The following is a 24660-nucleotide window of genomic DNA, read 5'->3' on the forward strand; positions in this document are numbered from 1 at the left end:
TAGTGCTGAAGAGGGGGCTGTTTACCAGTGTGATCCTGAGCAACCAGAAACTGTATACCGTTTCAGCTGAAAATATGTCCTTACGTGCCCGAGAAACCGATTCCTTTGATGCATGGAATGTTACCAAGAATGACTGCCGCAATGGTCAACTGCACCAAGAAGATCGAAAAGTTCATTGGGCTTTACCCTGTCAAGGGTGTTTTGTGCCAGTTTGATTTCAGTTGTGCTTTCTGTGTTTCTGGTAAGCGTTGCCTCTACTCAAAGAGTCCTAAATCGGCCCGTCGCAAAAGAGAAAGGGGGAGATGTTGTCCTTCACTAACAATTTGCTTTTGCAAAGTCATCATCAAATATTCAGCCAGCATGAAGTGGTGAGTTATTTCCTCACATCAGCAAAGGACTCTTTGACCCCTTTCCCCCTCTTGAATCCCAACTACAGAGTATGGAATACCTGTTAGGTATTTATCAGATATTTATCCCCACGTGCTAGCCTGTGGAATACCTATAATAAGTCCGGGGAAACCTATCCAATTTGTTATAACTGCACAGGATGGGGAAGCACTTAAGTGAATGTGACTCTTTATTCCATGTGCCTTTGTCCAATGCACCAACTGCGACTGCTTCCCTGTGGCGCCTCACATCTCATGCATATGTCTACTGGAGGAGTATGTCTCTGTTATTGTGGATATTCAGGCTCTTTGTGGTATATAATGGCACACACCTTACTATGAGACCCCTAACAGCACCTCCATCTTCTCAATTGTGGGGTGGAATGAACCAATCTGGGACAATAATCACATCTCTTACTGAAAGACCCACCACTTTTTATTGAATAGCTTTCACCCTAAGAGCCCAGTGCGACCATATTTTGCAGCTATGGACTAACTATACTTTCAGGGTTGTCACAAAGACAGCCCTGCTTCATATTGGGAAGCCCCTCCATTATCTAAACTAAACCTGGATATTATTTTTGTCAGCCAAGGCAAAGTGACTAACTTCATTGTTCTTAATGAAATAGGTAATTCCTGTGCTGTAGCTGATAGGGCAGTTTTCATAACTACTGTTCCCTGCCCAACTACTTGGGAATGGGGCTGGGGTTTCCCTACTAAACGTTCAGTTTGACCTGTATTCTGCGCGCATTGGAGGGGTGGTAAGGCTTTAGGTAACAGTAAAGTCCCGCTTCTGGCTTACATGTTTGTCAGTACATTTTCCTGAGGAGGATCTGCAGGAATTATTAGCCATCAAAATTGAAACTATCTTATTTATGGTCTAACCCGCTTGGGCAAGGAGACCGTTTGGACTTAGCAGGAGGTAAGGATATGCTCTTAGAATTACGTCTATCTCCTCAGCAAAACCGGTATATCCTCGACTACCTAAATGGCAAAGAGGATCGAGCTTGTTACATAGTAAAGGGCAAATGTATGATGGGGATTACTGACCAACGAGTGAACATTACCAAGCAGGTAGATAACATCTGCAACTTTGACAATCAAATGATAGAAGCTACTGCATGGCGAGATGATGTGGGCTGCTCCAACCACGAGTGTCCCCCGAGAGTAATATGGTGTGGGATGTTATAGCCCAGAGTGTTCCCTTGACAGTGATATGGTGTGGGCTGGTGTAGCCCGGAGTGTCCCCCTGACAGTGACATGGCGCGAGCTGATGTAGCCCAGAGTGTCCCCCTGATAGTGACATGGTGTGAGCTGATGTAGCCCAGAGTGTCCCCATGACAGTGACGTGGTATGGGCTGGTATAAGCCGGAGTGTCACTGTGTTACTGACTTGAATGGAGTGTCATTGAGTCATAGAGTGATCGAGCTGGGAACTGGCCCTTCGGCCCAAACTGGTCCGTGCTGACCATGCTGCCCACTCAACTAATTTCAATTGCCCACATTTGAACCATATCATTCTCAACCCTTCCCATCTATGGATCAATACATTTGTTTTACATGTTGCTATTGTACCTGCAACAACCAATTTTTCTGGCAGCCCATTCCATTTTAAAAACATTCTCTGCATAATGAAGCTGGCCCTCTGGTCCTTCTTAAATCTTTTCCCTCTCACCTAAAAAAAATGCCCTGTAGTTTTCAGTCCGTAAACTCTGGGAAAATGACTCTATGCATTCATCATATCTCTGGCCCGCGTAATTTTATGCATCTCCATAAAAACACCCCCTCATTCCCCTACATTCCAAGGGATGATATCCGAACCTGGCCCACCCCTCCTTATAACGCTGGCCTATTAGTCCTGACAACATTCTTGTCAAACTTCTTTGCACTCGTTTCAGGTTAACAGGATGACCAAAACTGTACACAATGCTCGACGTGTGGCCTCACCAACGACTTACAGAATGGTAGCATAATGTCCCAACTCCTATATTCAATGCTTTGAACTTTGAAGGCCGGCACGTCAAATGCCTTCTTTACCGCCCTTTCTACCCGTGACGCTTCTTCCCGTGAAATATGGACTTGAAATCCGAGGTCCCTCTGTTCAACAACACTCCTCAGAACCTGACCATTTACTGTATAATTCCTATCTTTGTTTTACTTTCCAAAGTGTAACACCTCCGACTTATCTGTATTTAATTGCAGTTGCCAATCCTCAGCTCACTTCCCCATCAGATTAAAATCCCTCTATTATTTCTGATAATGTTCATCACTATCAACGATACCTCCTAATTTTATCATCCATAAATGTCGTAACCTTCTTGGGAGTACTTGGAGAATGTTGTGCAGTTTTGGTCCCCTTATCTCAGAAGAGATGTACTGGTCTTGGAATGTGCTCAGAGAAGGTTCACGAGAATGGTCCCAGGAAAGAAAAGCTTGACATATGAGGAAACTTTGAGGACTCTGGATCTTTACTCAATGAATTTTGAAAGGATGAGAGGAGATCTAATTGAAATATACTGAATAGTCTGGACAGAATAGATGTTGTGAAGATGTTTCCATTGGTAAAATAGACTAGTACCCGAGGGCACAGCCTTAGAGTAAATGGAACAGCTTTTAGAACGGAGATAAAGAGAAACTTCTTCAGCCAGAGACTGTGAATCCATGGAATTCAATGCTACAGAAGGCTGTGGAGGCCAGGTTACTGAGTATATATAAGACTGAGATGGACAGGCTCTTGATTGTCAAGGGGACCAAGGATTATGGCGAGAAAGCAGAAGAATGGTGTTAAGAAACTTATGAACCATGACTGAATAGTGGAGCAGACTCGATGGGCTTAATATTTCAATTTCTGTTCCTATGCCTTATGGCCCTCATCATGCCTTGTATGTTCACATGCAGAACATTTATGTAAATAACAAATGACAAAGGTCTCAGCACTGACACCTGTGGCACTAGTTATAGACATCCAGTCTGAGAAACAATCTTCAACCATCACCCTCTGCATCTTACCATTGAGCCAATTTTGAATCCAATTAGCTAGCTATCTCTGGATCGCATGTAACCTAAACTCACTGACTAACCTACCACATGGGACCTTGTCAATCGTCTTACTAAGGTTCATATGCAGATAATCCATTGTCCTACCCATATCTATTCTCGAGGTTATCTCTTTGAAACAATTCAAAAGATTTGTCACACATGATTTCCCGCACACTAATCCATGCTGACTATTTCTAATCAGACCTTGAATTTCCAAATGTTGGTTCATCCTGTCTCTCATTATCGTCTCCAACAACTTGCCTAACACTGATGTTCCACTCACTGACTAAGAGCTCCCTGGTTTGTCTTTGCTACCTTTCTTAAACAATGGAACCACTCCAGTGGCAATCGATGAAGCAAAAATCTGTGCAAGGGCCTGTGCAATTTCTTCCCTAGCGTCCCATAATATCCGACGATGGTCATGTTCTTACCAAAGGGATTTATTCACCTTATTGTGCTTTAAGGTAGCAAATGCCTCTACTCTGGTAATATGCATGCAGATCAAAACATTCCCACTTGTTTTCCTTATTTCCTTAGTATGCATCATTTGCTCCTGATTAAACATGGAGGCGAAATATTCATTAAACAACTTGCCCCCCCCCCCACCTCTTGGTGATTCCATACAAGGACAGCCATGCTCATCAGTAAGGGGAACTATTCTATCCTGAATCACGCTTCTACTCTTAATTTGGTTCGAGAAACTCTTGGGATTATCTTTCACCTTTTCTTAGCGATCCATGTCATGTCCTTTTTTTTAGGCTTCAGATTCCCCTCTTAAGGGTTCTTCTACACTTTGTGTAGTCATCTAAGGATTGACTTAAGCCCAATATCTTAAACCCAATGTATGCCTTCTTTAATGTCCTTACAAGAGCCTCAATATCCCTCGCCATCCAAGGATCAGGTTCCCCCTCAACCACCGTCTATCTAATGAAAATAATCCTTACTTGTTCAATCCCTCTTCATGGCTGGCACCCTACATACCATGGAACATACTGGTGAACCTCCTCTGCACCCTCTCCAAAGCATCCACATCGTTTTGCTCGTGTGGCGACCAGACTGTATGCAGTATTCCAAATGTGGCTGAATTAAAGTCTTATACAACTGTAACACGACCTGCAAACACTTATATTCAGTACCCGATCCAATGAAGGAAACCATCCCGTAAACCTTCTTGACCACTCTACTGATCTGCCTTGCCACCTTCAGGGAACAATGGACCTAAACATGTAGATGTCTCTGTACATCAATTTTCCCCAATACTTTTCTATTTACTGTATAGTTCGCTCTTAGATTGGATCATACAAAATGCACCGCTTCACATTTGTCCAAATTGAACTCCATCTGTCATTTCTCTGCCCATCTCCCCAATCTATCTATATTCTGATGTATTTTCGGACAGTCCCCTTCACTGTCTGCTACTCCACCAATCTTAGTGTCATCTGCAAACTTGCTAATGAAACAAGCTACACCTTCCTCCAAATCATTTATGTATACAACAAAAATCAATGTCGCAGCAAGGGCCCCTGTGGGACACTACTGGTCACAGATCTCCATATTGAGGACTTACCTTCCATTATTACTCTCTGTCTCCTGTTGCCTAACCAGTTTTCTATCCATCTTGCTCGAAAACCCATGCAACTTCACCTTCTTCATCAACTTACCATGGGGAAATTTATCGAACGCCTTACTAAAGTCCATCTGTATGACATCTATATCCCTTCCCTCATCAATCAACATTGTCACCTCTTCAAACAATTCTATTAAGTTTGTAAGCCATTACCATACCTGCAGAAAACCATGCTACCTAGCACGCAGAAGTCATTGTATTGTAAATGGGTATATATCCTATCCCTCAGTATCTTCTTCAGTACCTTCCCTACCACTGACGTCAGGATCACAGGTCTGTAATTTCCTGGATTTTTCCTTAAACTAGGAGACACCATTAGCAATTGTCCATTCCCCCGGGACCTCCCCCGTGTTCAAGGATGCTGCAAAAATATCCGTGAAAGCCTCAGCTATTTCCTCTCTCGCTTCCTTCAGTAACCTTGGGAAGATCCCATCCAGACCTGGGGACTTGTCCTTCTTGATGTCTTTTGGAAATCACACCACTTCCTCCCTCCTTATGCAGACTTGACAAAGAGTAATCAAAGATCTATCCCTAACCTCAACATCCACCCAGCCCCTCTCCTTGGTGAATATCGATGCAAAGTACTCATTAAGAATCTCTCCCGATTTCTCTGCCTCCAAGCATATCTTTCCTTCTTTGACCTTGAGTGGGCCCTTTCTCTAGCTACCCTCTTTCGCGTTATATGTGATCAACAAGCTTTAAGGTTTTCCTTAATCCTGCTGGCTAAGGATATGTCATGACCTCTTTTCACCTTCTTAACTCCTCACTTCAGATTGGTCCTACATTCACAATATTCTTCCAAAGCCTCCTATATCTTCATTCACCTAGATATTATGCACACATTCTTTTTCTTTTAGCTAGTGTCACAATATCACTTGTCATCAATGGTTTCCTAACCTTGCCATTTCTATCCATAATCTTCACAGGAACATATCTCTCCTGAACACTAATTAAATTCTCCTCAAAAGCCTTCCACCTATCATTTGCGGATTTCCCTTCGAACAGCTGGTCCCAATCCTCGTTCCCCAGCTCTTGCCGAATTTTGCTATATTTGGCCTTCCACCAGTTTAGCACTCTTCCTTTAGAACCACTCTCATCTTTCTCCAAGACTATTGTAAAACTAAAGGAATTGGGATCATTATTCCTAAAGTAATCCCCCACTGTAACGACCACCGCCTGGACGGGCTCAGTTCCCAACACCAGGTCTTGCATGGCCGCTTCCCGAGTTGAACTATTTCTACACTGCTCTCGAAAATGCTCCTGGATGGTCCAACAAAGCTCCATCTAGACCTCTAACACTAAGTGAATCCCTGTCAATTTTGGGAAAATTAATATCTCCTATCACCACCATCCTGTTGCTCCCACATCTTTCTGTGATCTATCTACAAATTTGTACCTTGATGGGTGTCGGGAGGCCTGTAGTACAATCCCAGCATTGTTACCGCACCCTTTCTCTTTCTGAGCTCTGCCCATATTGCCTCACTGCTCGAATCTTCCATGGGGCACTCCGTCAGCACAGCTGTAATATCTTCTATGACCAGTGGTGTTTGTCATCCACCCCTTTTACCTTCTTCTTTAACCCGCCTGAATCATTAATGTCCTCGGATATTTAGTTGTCAATCACGCCATTCCCTCAACCAAGTCTCAGTAACAACAGTAACATTATATTCCCAGGTACTATTCCAAGCCCTAAGTTCACCTGCCTTACCTACTATACTTCTTGCATTAAAACGACAAGTCCCTCTATGTTCATCCTCCGCTTCCTGCCTCCTCTTCCCCTCAGTCATGCTGATTTCATTATCTAGTTATTTAGGCTTTAGTTACTACCTCCTTTCTTTTCACTAAACAGATTTTTTACCCGATCCCCTGCCACATTAGTTTAAACCCTTCCCAACAGCGTTTGCAAATGCACTCCATCGAACATTGGCTCCAGTCCTGCCCAGATGGAGACCGTCCAATTTGTAATAGTCACACCTCCCCCAGAACCGGTCCCAATATCCCAAAAATCGGAACCCTTCCCTCCTGCACTATCTCTCAACCACACATTCTTCCTGATTATTCAATCATTCCTACGCTGACTAGCACTTGACACTGATAGCAATCCTCCGAGGTCCTACTTTGTTAAGTTGGTTCCTAACTCCCTAGGAGTTTTCTTGTAGGACCTCATGCCGATGGCACATTAATGTGGGGAGAGATCATTCAGGAACATAAAGTAAAAGGGATGCTATATTAGACTGATGAATGAACTCTATAACTCCAAATAATAATGATCTTGTTCATATTGATCATGTTTTATGAAGGTCCTGCGCATAGTAACCTGCAGGCCTTACTATGTCCACATTTATTTTTCACCCTATGATCTGTGTGTCCTTGCTTACTGTCATCTGCCTGTACTGCTCACAAATAAAGCTTTCACTGGACTTAGCCACATGTGACAGTAAATCTAATAAATTAATCATTTCTCATCCTAACAGTGTCTCTTTTAGAATATGTGATAGTCGCTAATCCTCACGTTTCAGCTCAATCATCCCTCTTTGTCTCCTAGCACGACAGATTAAATACTCAGTTCTATCACTGTCTCCTCATGTAGTGATCACCCTTTGGATTAGACTGCGAATACTTGCTTGAGTTGTGACTGTGTTAATGAGATCGTGCCTTACAAAGAAGATCATACCTCTTCACAGTGCCCCAAATACTCTCTCACCAAGGCCCTACAAATACGGGAAGGCGGCTTTACTTATGCACTTGAATCATATTACAATGAAGGGCAGCATACAATATAAGATGCTAATACTTACGGCCTTGGATATGATATTTTTGGTGACTCATGATCAAGGACATTCAGGTCCTTTTGGAAAACAACACTTCTCAACCTTGTACTATTTTATCAATACGTAATGAGATGCAAGCTGTTTATTTCTCACATCCAAATCATTTCTATGCCTTGCAAATTGTTGTGGTTCAAACACTAAAACTTGAGTAACTGCCTTCAGTCCATAAAAGTGCAAGAAGCATTGTATAGTTTTCACTGACCAATTCTCAATCCATGTGGTATATCCAGATCACCCCATCTGCAACTTATCAATGTACTCCAACTTCCTTTGCTCACTTATTGGCAACAATGTAAAAAATGTATTCTGCAAATTCAAATACACCACTCGCACTCTTTCTCTCTTGTGGATGTATCAACTAACACAACCTCCACAGGTTTGTCAACGATGATTTCCGGTTTCCAAGTCTAAGCTGACTGTACCAAGTCACATCAGGATTTCCCAAGTGTCCAGTTATAAAATTTCTCATAAAAGGTTCAAATATTTTCCTCAGACCTAACATCATGGTCCCCTTTTTTATTCTCGTTTCCCTCCCACTCTGGTTTAAAATATTTAGAATTACAATAATTACTTTCCAGTCTGCAGGAACGATAAATTCCAGAGTTTAAAGAAATTTGGGGGGTAATCAATACTTCTTTCTTGTCGTTACAACGTTTAAAAGACATTTGGATAAGTACATGAATAGGAAAGGTTTGTACGGATATGGGCCAAGCGCGGGCAGGTGGGATTAAGTTAGTTTGGAATTGGAATAGTCAGCATGGATTGGTTGGACCGAAGCGTCTGTTTCTGTCCTGTATGACTCTATAACTCATTCACTAGCTGCAATGCCACTTCCCTGAAAACTCGGAAGGAACACATTTGGTGCAGTAATTTGCCAACCTTCAATTCAATTACTTTTTGAGAAAGTTCACTTTATTAATTCTAATCATGTTCTTATTTTCACCAGTCAATCTGTCCCATATTATTTCTAGAAGATTTTCGGTACCTTCCATTATGGAGACAGGACAAAGGTATTATCCTCAGCATCAGGTAGAGATTGATTCCGTCACTGTGTGAAGACATCGGAACACTGCTATTTGGAGATGATGGACGTGACACTCACTCCTGCTCAGAAAGTTCTAGAATCAAGACAGTTCAATGAAACTGTCACTTCCTAGTCACTGACGGTATAGTCCTCTCCCTCATTTGAGATTACAGGTTATACTGAAAGTCATTTTAGAATCAAACTGACTTCAAACTTTGCACCTGGCATAGGTCCCAGTCGAGGTAAGAAAACGTTTGTAATCAAAATATGCGTAACGAGAAGAGTTGCCAGAAGAGAATCGTAACTGGAAAGGTGTGGATGATGGTTTATTCAGAAACAGTGTTGAGGCAGAAGTGAAGGCTGGGGATATTGTGAAGGTGGGAGTGGACAGGTTTTGTGGTAGATGGAATATTGAGATATAAATCAGTTCAGGATAAAATGGGATAATCGTAGTTATGAACACTTTAGTTTTGCCTCAGATGCTTGTAAGCGAGGGATATGAAATTCATGGTATAGAAATGGAAATTGTGATTGAAAGCTAAGACAATATTTTGGATCTTTGCTAAATATACACTGCAGAGAAAACGATGATATTCACAATGGTTTAGAGAATTAGTAAATGGGCAGAGATCGACTAATCAAGAACACCAACAATAGCGAGGATGGGATAGTAACCTGCCTGAATAGTCATAATTACACAGCTTCAATCGAGATGTTGTTACTACACTGAAGTCTCCTCCACCACAACAACTTCAAATATAAAAACTGATTCTGGGCACAACTGCCCTGAACATACACAAGAAATACGGATTTCCCTGGATTTTACTCTCACAGCTCTTACCAGTTAATTGCTTATCGTTTACACAAGGCAATTCTATAATCTGTTTGTAAAGATGCAAACATCTTATTGCACAATTTGTATGCCTTTTCCTTTTGAGATTTTTTGTAGCCTTAGCGCAAAAGTAAGTGTTCTGTTTAAAATTGACCTGTTTATTGGGATTCAAGGGTCAGACACAGTACGTATTTTTCATGGGTTAAAAACAGAAAGGAATAGAAGACAGTGGCTGCGGAGACTGATGAGGAGCAAAGTGACATCCCCACCAGTCCGCAATGTCTTCTTGACAGACAGAATAAAATAAAATGCAGTGAAAGAAACAGAATATATTCGGAAGAAGGAATGTCAAGTGACACTGTAAACAAAACAGAATCGTTTCAAATGGAATGGCTGAACAGTGATTGGTGTGTGTGTCTGTGTTCTGTGTGTGTGTGTGTCTGTGTGTCTGTGTGTGTGTGCGTCTGCGTGTCTGTGTGTGTGTGAGTGTGCAGATAGATAAGATTGTTCATATGTGTGCAACATATTCAGAATGAACAAGAGAGACATACTTAACAAACATGATGCATGTGATATACAAAATTTATAAAATATTAATATGTTATTTACTCTTCAGCTGAGATATTTTGTTCCCCTTCTCTCAACGTACCGTCTGCCTCCTGCCCCTTTCTGGCATTCCCTGATCTAATCTTTCATTCTTATCGGATGGCTGTTATAAATTCCTGCTTCTGGTGTTCCAACTTGTTTCAGTTAATCCATTTTCTACAGGAAACATATGCTTGGTTCTGTCAACAGTTGGTGCCTGTCATATTGATGGAGACAAAAGTTCTGGCATCAAATCCAGGATTTCAACAGATTAATCTGTTGCACATATACGGCATAAAGGACCACTGCACACAGGAATTGTCAAACCAAATATGGAAGCACATCTAATTCTATCAATCATGTAGACGTCTCTATTTTTACATCTCGACGTCTACATTTTCTCTCTCTGTCTTTGTCTTTCCATCTAGTTAATAAATCCTCCAATCGTTCTTCGTGTCCCATGTCTCAAACGTCCCTCTTTCAGTTTACATCTACTGCTCACTTTTGGATGAGATGGCTTATAATTGAGTAATGTAACTAAAAAGACATGAGGGTGGCGTTGGCCAGAGTTAGTTGGAAGGGGAGCTGAGCACGGAATATGGTGAAGCAGCAATGACAGAAGTTTCTGGAGATAGTTCAGCAGCACGTCAGAAATTCATCCCAATTAAGAATAAAGGTATTCAGCGGAAGACAAGGCAGCCGTGCGTGATAACGAACTCAGGGACAGCATAAAAGTAAAAGAAAATGCGCACAGTGTGGTGAAGATTATTGGGAATCTAGACGATTACGAAGCCTATAAATTCCAGCACGGATAACTAAGGACAGCAAATGGCAGCAGAGTGTGAAATATGATATTATGCTTCTTAATCATGTAAAAGAACATTGAAAGAGATTTTTAGATATATAACAAGGATGACAGAGAGTAAATAACAAACAAAGGAGTGTTGGAAAAATAAAGCTTGAATAGTTATGGGAAGCAATGGAATGGCTGAGGAATTGAATACATTGCAACAGTCTTCACGGTGGAAGACACCAGCAAAATGTCAGAAATTCAAGACAGTCAGAGTGTAGAGGTGAGTATAGTGACCACTAGTAAGGAGAATGAGCTTGGGAAGGTGAAGTTGCATCAATCAGTGAGACTAGTTGGAGAACACCCCCTAGTTCTAAAGACATGCCGAAGGTGATTGTGGAGGCATTGCTGGTGAGCTTTCTGGAAATTTTGGAGAGCGGGAGGACTGGTAAATGTAAGGAGAGAGGGTAACAGAAGACAGGAAATTACAAATGGCCAGGCAAGTTGAAACTGTTGTATAAAAGGACTTTATGGATTCTTACCTTTATGAATACATGCGTGGAGTATAAGAACAAGGAAGTTCTGAAGTACATTGGACATGGTGTCATTAAGCTTCAGCATAACAAGAGTTACATTTACAATGCTATTGTGAACAGCATACTTGAAAGTACGGTTTAGACAAAGGAAATCATTTCGAAGCAGACAGGAGCATTCGTGACAAAGAGACTGATTCCTTGGCCCTGTCGTGTGAATGTTGTGATAAGCTTGTCAGTAAACAGCTAAAATAAAATAAAATGTATAAAATGCACAACAAAATATGTTGCTGCGGATATAGCAATACATATGAAGCTGGAAAAGCAGAGTAGATCAGACAGCATCCAAGGAACAGGAAAGTCAACGTTTCAGGCTGAAAGCCTTCATCAGGATTGGGCCGGGGAAGGGGAGCCGGGAAGTAAATAGAGGCAGGGGCGTGGGGCTGAGGGACCGTAGATGGGATGACGAAAAGGGATGCAAGGGAGTTGATTGGTCAGTGGGAATAGTACAGTGGATATGCGAATAGGAAGATGGACATCTTAGGCCAGATCGGGGGAACATGAAATAAGGCTGTGGGTGGCGAGATTTTGAAGCCAGTGAAGTCAATATTGAGACCAGTGAACTGTAAGCTCTCAAGCTCAAATATCAGGTTGTGTTCCCTAGTTTCTATTTGGCCTCACTCTGACAGTGGAGGAGGCCAAGGATGGACCTGTCGCTGGATGAGCAAGGGGGTGGTGGGGCGGTGTGAATTCTTGAAGAAGGGCTTTTGCCCGAAACGTCGATTCTCCTGTTCCTTGGATGCTGCCTGACCTGTTGCGCTTATCCAGCAACAGATTTTCAGCACATGCTCATCCTTAGCCTGTCCATTGTCAGAGGAACACCACCTGAGAGTTTACCTTAGAAGCTGATAGCCCATTGGCCTCAATATGGACAGCAGAAGCTTCAAAATCCCTCCAAACGTAGCCTTATCCCATGTCCATTCTCCCTGATAAGACCCACCTGTCCATCTTCTCACTCACATATCTGCTCCACCCTTCCACTGACCAATCACAGTAACCTCATACCTGCATGCATACACCACCATCATGCCAACCATTCGCCCTTCCATATCCCATCACTCCATTTCTGGGCTCCCCTCCACCACATCAGACCTGACGAAAGGTCCAATATCAAAATATTGCCTTTTTGCTCCTCTGATTCTGTCTGGTCTTCTGTGTTTCTCCAGCTCCAAGGTTATTAACTGTGGCCTCTCGTACCTGTAGTGCTTACTCACTCCAAGTTGTGGAACTATGTAGTCTATATAGAAGAGGAAATACACTTGGACATTTGAAAAGGTCGTTAACTTTTCCCTCATTTCTTAATAACCCAACACATACCTTCCAGAAGAAGCAGCATTTCACTTGTAATCTTTCAATTTAATCTCCTGTCATTGCTGCTCAAAATTCAGTCTCCTTTAAATTGGGGAGACCAAACAGAGACTGCACTGAGGAACACTCCCATTCTGTCTGTAGGAAGAGCCCTGACCGTCTCATTGTTTCCCATTTCAAAAACCTACCTTGCTCTCATGCTAACATTTCAGTCCTGAGCAGCTGCAATGTTCAAATGAGGCACAACCCAGGCTCGAGTAACACCTCACGTTTCACTTTGCTACGTTACAGCCTGTAGGAGTAGGTATTCAATTCCATAACCTTACAGTATGACGCCTTTATGGCTGTTCTCAAATCTTCATACATTCCTTCTCTTGGCCTCCCAATGAACTTGCCTGTTTATGAATCGTTTGTCTTGCACTCAGTTAAGGAACCCAATTTCCCCCTTTACAATCTAATGTATACTTATTTTACATTTGATTCTCTTTTACCACAAACAAAAGTCCATTCATCAGTGGCATTGCGCCTCCACACTGTTTCCCGTCACGCCTCCACTACCTCTGACAAGGGATTAAAAAGCCCTTTTCCAATCCTTTTCTGTTCTGAAGAAGTGTCACACTGGACCTGAAACGCTAACTCTATTTCTCTGTCTCTGTAGATGCTGCGGATCTGCTGTGTTTCTCCAGAAATGAACAAAACACATTTTCAATTCAACAAATAACTGTTGATACCGGAAATCTGAAACCAGAACAAAAAAAGAATCTGTGAGCCTTGAAGAACGATCACTTTCACTCCACAGATGCTGCCAGACCTGCTTAACTTCCCCAGAAATTGCTGTTTTTCAAAGATGTGTGTCAACGTTGCTCAAACCCACTGTCCAACCTGGAGCACCATATACCAGGAAGTGCAAGGTAACAAAAGATGCACAAATTCATTGGTTCTGAAACTATGTTAGGCTGGCATCACTGACAATACAGAGGTCGTACTCTTAGGGAGAGAAACAGCAGGAGATGTATTCACTCTAAACACAGAAGGTAGCACATACTGGAAGGGAAAGGATTCAGATGAAAATATTAAAGCGTGTTGAGGAATGAGACAAACTCTAAGTGTGACACCATGGAGAGACCCTCAATGGAATGAGAATATAAAATTGGACGTGTACCACATCAGAAACCAGAATAGGTCACTAAGTCCATGGCTGATGGGTGAATGGGTCTCGGTGTGAACTGGGGAACAGGCAGCAGAACTGTATGAGAGATATTGCAGCTCAAACCGTGTATTCCATGTGGTGCTGTAAACCACAGCAACAACAGAAGCAGAATTATATAAAACTGTAATCTAGCTTTTGGCCCTGGATAATCTGTCAATCTACAATTACCATCAAGCTGATCTATGATTCAGTGATGCATGTGGGTAAACATGTCAGGGTCAGAACCATGTGCTCCTAAAACTGATGAGAACCCGTCAAAGCGACCACACTTGACTGGTTACATTTCAAAACAGCAGAACTAACATGTGATAGAGAGGACGCAATGATCCCAAGATGAACAGATGAGATCGAAGCTCAGCAGTCCTGTCACACCCAGTCATAAATGGATTAATTAACTCACTTCAGGATAGGGTCATACACATGTCCCTATCCTAAATAATGGAACAACCCTGAACATCAGGGCAATCGACAAGGATTCCTATCTACACCATACTCAGCCAGAAGTGCTGAGTTTATGATTCAACTCACCTTGTCAGGATGCCCACAGAATCACAGATGACGGTTTTCAAACAATTTGATTCACTCTATGTGACATGAAGAAACATCTGAACACAGTAGGTACGACATAGGCAATGTACGACAAGCCGTGTCCCTGGGGAAGCTATTTCGTTCCATTTCCAATTCTGACATCTATCTGACAATGTGGAGAATTACTATGACAAGTCTATTAAGAGGAAAATAATTACAGTATGACCAATATCACCCCTTAACTCCATTACGACAGTCAAATGTGTGGGAGGTCTTTTTGACAGAGCAGGGAAGCAGCACAAAAATTACCAGCTCAGTTTGGTTTTCGCTAGGTCCCCATTTGGAACTGGTGCTGTTGTGGAAATGTCACTGGATTACTAACCCAAACCAAAAAAATGCTCTAGCAGCTGGTGTAAGTTAAAAGCAATTAATAAAATGTCGAGGTCTAAAATTTGGTGTCAGTAACAATGACCGTGAAGCCAATGTCGATTGTAACCACCAATTTGCTTCTCCAATGTACTTTCAGGAAGTGAATCTCCCGTGCTTTCCTGGTCTGGACTAAACGTGACTCCAGACACACAGACATGTGATAAACTCTTCAAAGGTCTCTGAAACAACCAAGCAAGACACTGAATTGTATTAAATTGCTCCAAGGTCTTAAAGGATACCCCGGACAGAACACCCGGCACCAGCCTCAATATCGGAAAAGGGAACGGGAAACACAGTCCTGTCGACCCTGCAGAGGCCTCCTTCCTAACATCTGAGAGCTTGTGACAACATTTATAGAGCATTCCCACAGATTGCACAGAAACCTCAGGAAAGGAGTATGTCATTCAACACAGTGAGACTCCACGTTCTCATCATGGCCGAAGATCTCCTCAATGCATTTCTGCTACAGCAGATTGAAATATATTGCAATTGATTCCGTCAACAAAATGTTTGAGGTATTTGCGAATAGCTAGGACCCAAGGACATATTCCTGAGATACCCACGAGCCTTCGTCTCCAATAAAATGATCCTTTTATTCCAGTGTTTCCTGTCGAAGGGCTGCTTTTCTGGAGCTTGTGCACTCTTGCATGCTTCTTTTTTCTTATTTTCTCCCCCACTTTTCTCTCTGTAACTTAGTGACTCAAGCTGGACTCAGGGTTTGAACCTCAAGCTGAGCGCAGTGCGGAGAAGAGTGAGTCCTTACTTACTTTTCCAGACCAAGCACAGGGCATGGAATTGACAGCTGCTACATCAGCAGAGGCAACGTGGGTGAGATAGGGCCCAGCAGCAAACGGTGATTCCTGCGGATTAGAGACTTGTTGCGGATTGGGTACCGCACTGATGGTGATGAAGCACATAGTGGAAGGCCGTCATGGTAACATCAATTATGTGGGTCTAGCAGTAAGAGACATGTCTCTGACATTGGAACGGTCTGGCACAGGGGGCAACGAGCTGGTGGTGGAGGAGTAACTGCCCAGTGGAAAAGATGGTGCCTGAGGATCAGCATCTTCAAAGTTGCTGGGATCTTGTATAGATGGTAATGTAGATGTCATGGAGGGATTGGCTTACAGCGGTGTTCGATGGTGAGGAGCTGGCTCACAATGCATCACGTCTCTTCAAACTGTATCCTTTTTATTCCATTTTCTTCAATTATTCAAAATGGCACCACTTTGTGGCAACACGTGGACGCTTTTTGCTGTATTTTATTGTATTTATCCTGCAAAATACACCTGGTCATAAAATCAAAATCAAAAAATTTTCACTCACTCTTTCCTGCCAGCTGTCCCTTTCTGAAACCATGTCCAAATATTCGCCACAATCCCCTAAGATTTGATTTTGCACACTAGGCTTTAAGACTTCAGCAAAAATCTTCCTGAAAATCCTCCCCATAACCTTATCCTTCTTAATCATCTCTCCCTCAGCCTTCTCTGCTCCAAAGTAAACAAGCCGAGCTTATCCAGCCTCTATCCATAGCTGATATGCTCCATCCCAGGGAACATCCTGGTGAATCTCCTCTGCACCACTCCAATGCAATTACATCCTTCCTGTAATAAGGCTTCCAGAACTACACACAATAGTCCATCTTGGCCTAACCATAGACTTTATAGCTCTGACAATGTATAAGTTGATGAATGAAGGCTGCGCCTACGGTTCCCGCTGCCTTCTTAACTAATCTATTAACCTCAGTCAAAAGGTGTGTTGCTGGAAAAGCACAGCAGATCAGCCAGCATCAGAGAAGCAGGAAAGTCGATGTTTCGAGAATAAGCTCTTCATCAGGAATGTGACCCATCATTCCTGATGAAAAGCTTATATTCGAAACGTCGGCTCTCCTGCTCCTTGTATGCTGCCCGACCGACTGCTTTTCCAGAACTGCACTTCGTGATTCTGATCTGAAACATCTGCAGTCCTCACTTTTTCCCTAACATTGTTAACCTATGCAGTCACATTCAGGGATCTGTGGAGAAACGCCCTATGAGCTTCCTAGTGAGCTGCCATTCATTGTATACTCCGATTTTTGGTTCCTTCTCCCAAAGTACATCACCTCATATTTATCAGGGTTACTATCCATCTGACCATCTGACCATTCCATGTGTATCTTCCTGTAACATAAGGCCTTCCTCCTCACTGCCAACCATCCGGACAATCTTTGTGTCAAATACAAACTTAATTATCACACTCCCCCATTCCCCTACACATTCATATTGGGTTTATTTATGAATTCCACATATAATAAGGGACATAGCACTGACCCCTGTGGTACACCAAGGGACAATGGTCTCCGGTCATACAGTCTTTTTGCATCCACCCTCTGTCTCCTGCTAATAAGGCAATGTTTGATGTCACTCACTAAGTTACCCTTGACATCATGACTTTTTAAAAAAAAAATCAGTTTCCCATATGGGCTTTGTCAAAGGCCTTATTGAAAAACCATATAAACAAAAAGCTCAAAAATATACAATTACATTCATTTGGTATGACTTCCCTCTGATGATGTCATCAGACTATCCTTAATTAAACCTAAATAGAGATTAATTTTCTCCTTTCCTATTTTCTCCAGTACTTGCCCTAACACTGATCTAATACTGACTGGTTTACAGTTCTCCATTCTATTTCCACCATCCTTCCTGTTACGTGGGACCACATTAGTTGTTCTCCAGTCATGTGGCAGCTCCAACTTCCCTGTGGCCAGATTCGACTTAACAATTTGAGTCAAGGCCTTTTCTCCTTTGTCTCTAACTTCAGCCTGTGATACAACTCATCCAGAACTGGCAATCAGTACAATTTTGTACCAGCCAAAGCATCCAATCTCTGCTCACATCTTATATCAGTCTGTTGCAGAGCTTCCCAATCCATCTTCTTGAATTCTGTCCCTGCAATCTCCTTCTCCGAAGTAAAACAGATATAGAGCTCTCATGTAGCAATCGATCAATGTTCTCCAGCTTCACACACAGAGTGCTCCCTTGGTCTCTAATGGGCCCGAGTTGTTTTCTGATTATTCTGTTCTGATTGATGTACGTGGAGAACATCTTGGGATTCTCCCTCACCTTGCTTGGCAAAACATCTCCCTGCCTCTGTGTCAGTCCACTCTCCATGTGAACTTTCTAAGCTTCACTGCGTTCTCCTTTCATTTTGGCAATCAGTGGAGAACACAAACTGAGTTTCTACATCAGTTAGTCTTGTCTCTAGTAAGATAGGCATGAAAGTAACTGTTTAGTTTATCTGCAAGTTCCTAGTTCTCTGCAAGAAATTATCTTGCGTGGATATTCCCCAATCCACATGTGCCCTTGCCTTCACTTTCCCATCAAGTATCGAGAGAAGCGTTTGGTCATCCTTATTCTTCTTGTTCGTTTGCATTCTTTTTTAAATTTCCTTATCACTTCATTGGCCCTCAAATATCTCTGAATCCATGGCTTCCAACAATATCTGGCATTTTCCTGAGCTGCTTCCTTTGATCTACTGCAAACTTTAACTTCTTTTATTTACTATTGTTAAGTCACCTTACCCCTTTGCTGTTTGAATTGTGGTGGACATGTGTATATTGTACATTTTAAGGTGTTTATTTAAACAACAACCATTTCCTGTCTTCCAGTAAATCTTTTTCATGTACTTCTCCACTTCACTGAGGCTAATTTGCGCCTCATACATTCACGATTTGCATGACTCAGGTTTATGACCACAATAAAAAAAAAGTTTTGTATTCAGGCGCATATATAATTCAATAAATTATAATTACTTTTCCCGAAGCCTCCTTTTCAGCAGGGTTTTCCATGAGCTCTTCCGATCACATAACAGTAATGTCAAAACAGCCTGACCTCCACCTCAGTGCTCAACATACTGTTAAATAAAACCATCTCATTTCAGCTCATGAAATCCCTTTACACTGCATTATTATTCACGTGGGTTAACACAGTTTAGATGTAGCTTGAAACTGTTCATTATTACTGTGGCATGCATAGACCTGGGTATCTAATTTCCTGTTTTATAACATACCCAACTTTTGCATTGCAACTTTCACTTTGATATATAACTCCCATCAATCTTTGCTTCTCCTTGTTGTTTCTAAGCTTCACCTTACCAGATTCTGTGGAATCTGACTGGTGCGGCCTATGGTGAGATTAATGGTAGATTCACATGAGATATTTGGTGAAGCCTATTTGGACGTTGAGATCATCTCTTCACGTTATTCATTCTTCCCAAGTGTTATTATGACATTTTCACCAGATCTCCCGTTATGCTGGTTGAGTAGAGAAGGACAATGATTTTTCAACAATTCTATGCATTCCCCCAGACAGTTGAGACTGCTCTAAACTGGGTGGGAACTTTACATCAGGTTGGTAAATTGTTGCTGATGTTGTACACGATCATAATCAGATCACATCTGGAGTAGTGTGTACAGACTTCATCTCCTCATTGAAGAAAGGATAAATGTTTTGTTGGAAGCAGCTCAGAGATGGTTCCCTCAACTGATTCATGCAATCAAGTGGTTAACTTATAAGGAAAGGATGACCAGTTTGATCCAATATGCATAGAGTTTACAAAATGAAAGATGATCCTTTTGTGCACAGAACACCGGAAAGAGTCTGCAACAGAAGCCAATTATACAGACAATTCCATTTCTCCAGCCTGTTACACAGGAACAGTAGAAGGATATTCAGGCATTCGAACCTGTTGCACCAGAACAGGACGAGGTAATTCAGCCGCTAGCGCCTATACAGTTAAATGAGGAGGTCAGTCAGCTCTTCGAGTCTATAACGCTGCACGCAGAATAGGCCATGAGGCATCCTTTTATGCAGTAACAGGATCAGTCCATTCAGCCTCCTCAATTCTCTAACACAGGAACTGGAAGAGATTCGTACACGAGAATAGCATGAGGACTTTCAGCACGAGAAGTAAAGGAGAAAAAAAAAAATTTGAGACTTGTTATGGAAAGGTGGAGGTAATTCACCCATGTGTCTGTTGTGTGGGAACAGGAGGAGACAAATCACTCGTTCGAACCCATTTCAGGGATGAAGGAGGATATTGTTCAGTATCTCGAGCCTGTTGTGAAGGATTATGAAGAGACCCTTCAGCCCCTCAAAATGTTATACAGCAACAGGAAGATTCCACAATCCCTCAGGCTCCTGTCATATTATCCGGAGGAGAAGCAGATCTTGAATCTGCAGAACAGACCATTCCGGCCATCGAGACTGTAATATAGGCACCCCATGGGGACATTCAGCCCATTGAGTGTATAAACCAGGAATTGAGTGACTCCATTCAGACACTCATGTCTATTACGCAACAATTGGAGCAGATTTTTTAAAGCTTTGTGCCTGCTATACAGGAACATGGGAAAGGGAACGTAGAGTTTACAACAAGGGGAGGAATTAGGATAATCACCTTCACTTGTCAATATGAGGTTGTGAACATAGTGTTGGGAATTAAGGGAAATTGTGATTATCCATTCTTAATTAATTAACAACAGGGGATTTGCAATGTTAAACCAAATACATCAGAAACAGCATTATTTTTAAAGAATTTGTTTGCTCGAGTTAATAACAGATGTGACAAGCAAAGTAGACAATAGCGATCCTGGAGAAGCAAAGTACCTGAGCTTTGAAAAGGGACTGATTAAATGCTGCCCAAAATATTAAGTTGTAAAATAAGAGGACATGGGTTTGGCAGGAGATCATTCGCCTGGATAGAGGGCTGGATTAGTGGTGCTGGAAGAGCACAGCAGTTCAGGCAGCATCCAACGAGCAGCGAAATCGACGCTTCGGGCAAAAGCCCTTCATCCTGATGAAGGGCTTTTGCTCGAAGTGTCGATTTCGCTGCTCGTTGGATGCTGCCTGAACTGCTGTGCTCTTCCAGCACCACTAATCCAATATTTGGTTTTCAGCATCTGCAGTCACTGTTTTTACCCTGGATAGAGGGCTGGTGAGCCAACAAAATGCAGAGAGATTGAATAGTTGTTTTGTTAATGGTTGGCAACTTTTGGTGTTCCATAGAGTTCAGACCACATGACCCGAAACTTTACCATCTGTTGTATCATTTGGATGAGAGTTGAAAAATGTGGTTCTGGAAAGACGCAGCAGGCCAGGCATCATCCGCTGAGCAGGAGAATCGACGTTTCGGGAACGTAGATTTCTCCAGCTTCCTCATTTTCCCTCCTCCCACCTTATCTCAGTCCCAACCCCCGGATGCAGCACCGCCCTCTTGACCTGCAATCTTCTTCCCGACTTCTCCACCCTCACTCCCTCCCTGGCGTATCACCGTCACCCTCACTTCCTTCCACCTATCGTATTCCCAGCACCCCTGCCCCAAAGTGCCCCAAACTGCCCCCGAACTACCTTTTATCTCAGCCCGCTTGGCACAGCAGCCTCATTCCTGAAGAAGGGCTTATGCCCGAAAAGTCGATTCTCCTGCTCCTCGGATGCTGCCTGGCCTGCTGCGCCTTTCCAGCACCACACGTTTCAACCCTGGTCTCCAGCAGCTGCAGTCCTCACTTCCTCACTTGGATGAGAGGAGAGAAAACACTAAAACCACATTTTCAGCTGACACTAAAGTGGAAAGGTAGGGTGATGTAATGAAGATGTAGAACATTTACAAATGGACATGAACAGTTTAGATGTGCGTACCACCTCTGGCAACTAAAATTTAACGTGGATAACATGGGATTAACCATTTTGGTCAGAGGAATCGAACATGTCATGGACATGGAGAGCAACTTCAGTGTGCTTATGTGCAGAGGCATCTGGGTGTCCTTGTGCATACCATAGAAAACCTACATGGAGGTACAGCAGGGAATGAGAAAGGCAAGTGCAATTTCAGCGTTTACTTCTAAAAGAATAGAGTATAAAGGGAGGGAAGAATTACTACAATTCTGCAAGGTATTATGGAGACTGTAACTGACATACTCTTCAGGTTTGGTGCCCTGATTGCAGAAGGTATGTAGTTACAATGAAGTTACTGATCAATTAATTAGATTGATTCCAGCGATGATGTTTTCTTTTCAATAAAATTTGAGCAGTTCAGACCGATACTCTCTGGTGTTTGGAAGACTGAGAGGAGACCTCATTGAGGTCTGGAGGATGTTTAAGGTGATTGACCATATCGGTGTCGAGCGGACATTTCCTATTATGGGGCAAACTAGAACAAGAGATCCTAGTTTTAGGATTAGGCAGAGCAGATTTAAAACAGGGGTGAGGAAAACATACTTTTCTCAAAGTGTTGTGACTCTGTGTAATTCTCTACCCCAGATTGCAGGGGATGCTGGGACATTGAGTAAATAAAGGGGTATGAGAGTGGGCAGGAACGTTGGACTGAGACCGCGATGATGTCAACCATGATTGTATTCAATGGCGGAACAGACTTACGGGGCTGGATTGCTGACTGATGCTCCTCGTTCTTATTCAGCCCTTCGACGTTATTACACAAGAATGGGGGAGGACTGGTTATAAGACAGGAAGCAGGCACTCCGGATACAACTGTCTTAATCAGTTCCACATAAGGTGACCAGTGTTGACACACAGTGACCAGTGCAGGGTCCTCAACTGATTATAATAGATATCAATGATCAAGATGATAGAACCGAAGTGCTGGTACTAAGTTTGGTGATGACACTAAGATAAGCAAGACATTAAGTTATCAAGAGAATGTGGAGTGTCTGCAAATTGATGTGAAAGGTAAAGTCAATGAATAATACTTTGTCAAGTGGAATATAACGGAATATATAACCTGCCAGCTTTTTCAGGAATAATGGAAGGCAATATGTTTCTGAAATGGAGAGGGATTACACGACATAATGATACAGTGTGTACTGGAGAGTTCACTCTGACCCATTCAGACATGGGAAGTGTTGCTCCATCTCCCTGATGGTCTGCTCCCTGGCATTCCCAGTGGACCCATTGCTCTCAGTACATACGTGATAGTTTGATGTGGTTAGTTTGCAGTGGGGAGTGGTCGGGGGGGGGGGGTGATTTGCGCCATGGACCAAGGGGACAGCCGTTATCCGAAAGGCTATCCTTTTTTTCCGACTGGAGACTCAAAGACGATGGGAATGGCTGACTGTTTCTGAATGAAGAGGCAGTAACTGCTACCAGAACAGTGGGTATTCACCAACATGCTGTACTGTGCATGGGCACACTATAAATGAGGTTAGAGTTCCTTCAGTTCCTGTAGCTCTCCTCATTAACATGGGGACCCCACAGAGCCATGTACATCATCGGGAATCCTGCTATACTGAGAAAACACGGATACACTCAGCATTTCTCTGCTGAGAGAGAAAACACTCACATTATTCAGCATATATATCCTCCGTCACCAAATGGTGACATTGATGCTGAGATATTGGGAGATGATGGATATGTCCCAGACCTGCCTGGAAAGTTCTGGATCATAGAAGCTGACTGAAACTGAGACCCTAAGAGCCACTGGCAGCACCATCCTCCCCCTGGTCTGAAGCTGCAGGTCGTGTTGAAGGAGGTGACACCCCGCTCTGTGCCCAGCTCCTTGTTCAGTCAGGTACCCCTTACACTCTGCTCCAGGTTTAAGTGGACCATGGAAAGCTGTTCCTGGAAAACACCTAGTGGATCCAGCAGGCCCCTTTCCCCTCACACAATAACTCCGTAGTTTCGGAGCTTCCCCTCTCTGCAGCCTCTGCTTCATTCCCCAGGCTCCACACACAGTTGGTTCATCAAATCCTCAGGTTTCCCTGAATATCTGAGACAGCTCCAGCAAACCATCCCCAACCCCTCCACTAACCTTTCAATAACAGGAGACAATCAGAAGCCCCGCAGCTACAAGTGTTATGGACCAGGCCAGACCACCTCAAAATATTTTAAACTGGCAGCCTCGACCTTAACTTTTCCTTATTTTAAGTGCAGATGTGAACTGTGTGTTCCAGATGTGTTGCAACTGGTCACTCACTCAATGTGAAGCAAAATGCAATTCATTCAAAGATTCCTATTAAGACACAATCAGAGAGAAGGAAAATTTGGGATAGCTTCTCTATTGGAATACCTATGCAAACAATAAATACGGTGCCTTCTACTAATTAACTGTGCTAATACAGCAACATGCCATAAACAAACCACCGGCATAAAGGTAAATTCAAACACAATATCGTATGTGCAGTTTTCTAATCCAGGAGGAAGCAACTATAAGAGAGTTTTCAGAGAGAATAGCAGCAGGTGATTGTGTATTGAAACTTCCACCCCTTCTGGGATCCCAAGCAGCTTCTGAATGCTGTAGCTAAAAACAAAACGAGAAAACCTGTTCTGGGAGAGCTGGCCACTGCCCTTCCATTGTTACCAACGTTTTAATAAGTCCTAAATGCCTTCTCAGGTGTTTACATAAGCTGTTTTCAGGCAGGGGTTTGGCATCTCTGCATTTAAGATCTTTTTTCAAAAAAACAAACCCAAGAGAAAACAACTAAGCGT

The sequence above is a fragment of the Chiloscyllium punctatum genome, chromosome 4, assembly GCF_047496795.1.
Source record: "Chiloscyllium punctatum isolate Juve2018m chromosome 4, sChiPun1.3, whole genome shotgun sequence".
Lineage (NCBI taxonomy): Eukaryota > Metazoa > Chordata > Chondrichthyes > Orectolobiformes > Hemiscylliidae > Chiloscyllium > Chiloscyllium punctatum.